The 276-nt window shown below is 47.8% G+C and overlaps 1 non-coding gene across 1 annotated transcript; it reads right to left on the bottom strand.

Annotated features, from left to right (window-relative positions):
* Positions 1–151: 151 nt before the first annotated feature.
* Positions 152–223, bottom strand: TRNAM-CAU. Its single transcript has one exon. It is a non-coding gene; the product is annotated as a tRNA-Met (tRNA).
* Between the last annotated feature and the right edge of the window lie 53 nt (positions 224–276).

A 276-nucleotide genomic window follows, 5' to 3' on the forward strand; every position in this document is an offset into this window, starting at 1 on the left:
GAAACTGTTTGCTGACTTTGGTCCACAGTGACTGACCGTCTCAATTTGGATGCTGATGACCATATTTAAAAAATGACTCGTAGCAATAGAGCGTATGTGTGAAAGGAAGGCCTTTCACTAAGCACTTAAAGAAAGGTTGACACAGCCCAGTTAGCAGAGGATGGTTTCGATCCATCGACCTCTGGGTTATGGGCCCAGCACGCTTCCGCGGCGCCACTCTGCTTATGGAAGTAAGTATGGGATAAATGAGTGAGCCGCCCAATGCACTTTCTGGCT

This window comes from Nanorana parkeri, unplaced genomic scaffold (genome assembly GCF_000935625.1).
Source record: "Nanorana parkeri isolate BGI_ZX_2015 unplaced genomic scaffold, ASM93562v1 scaffold5351, whole genome shotgun sequence".
NCBI lineage: Eukaryota > Metazoa > Chordata > Amphibia > Anura > Dicroglossidae > Nanorana > Nanorana parkeri.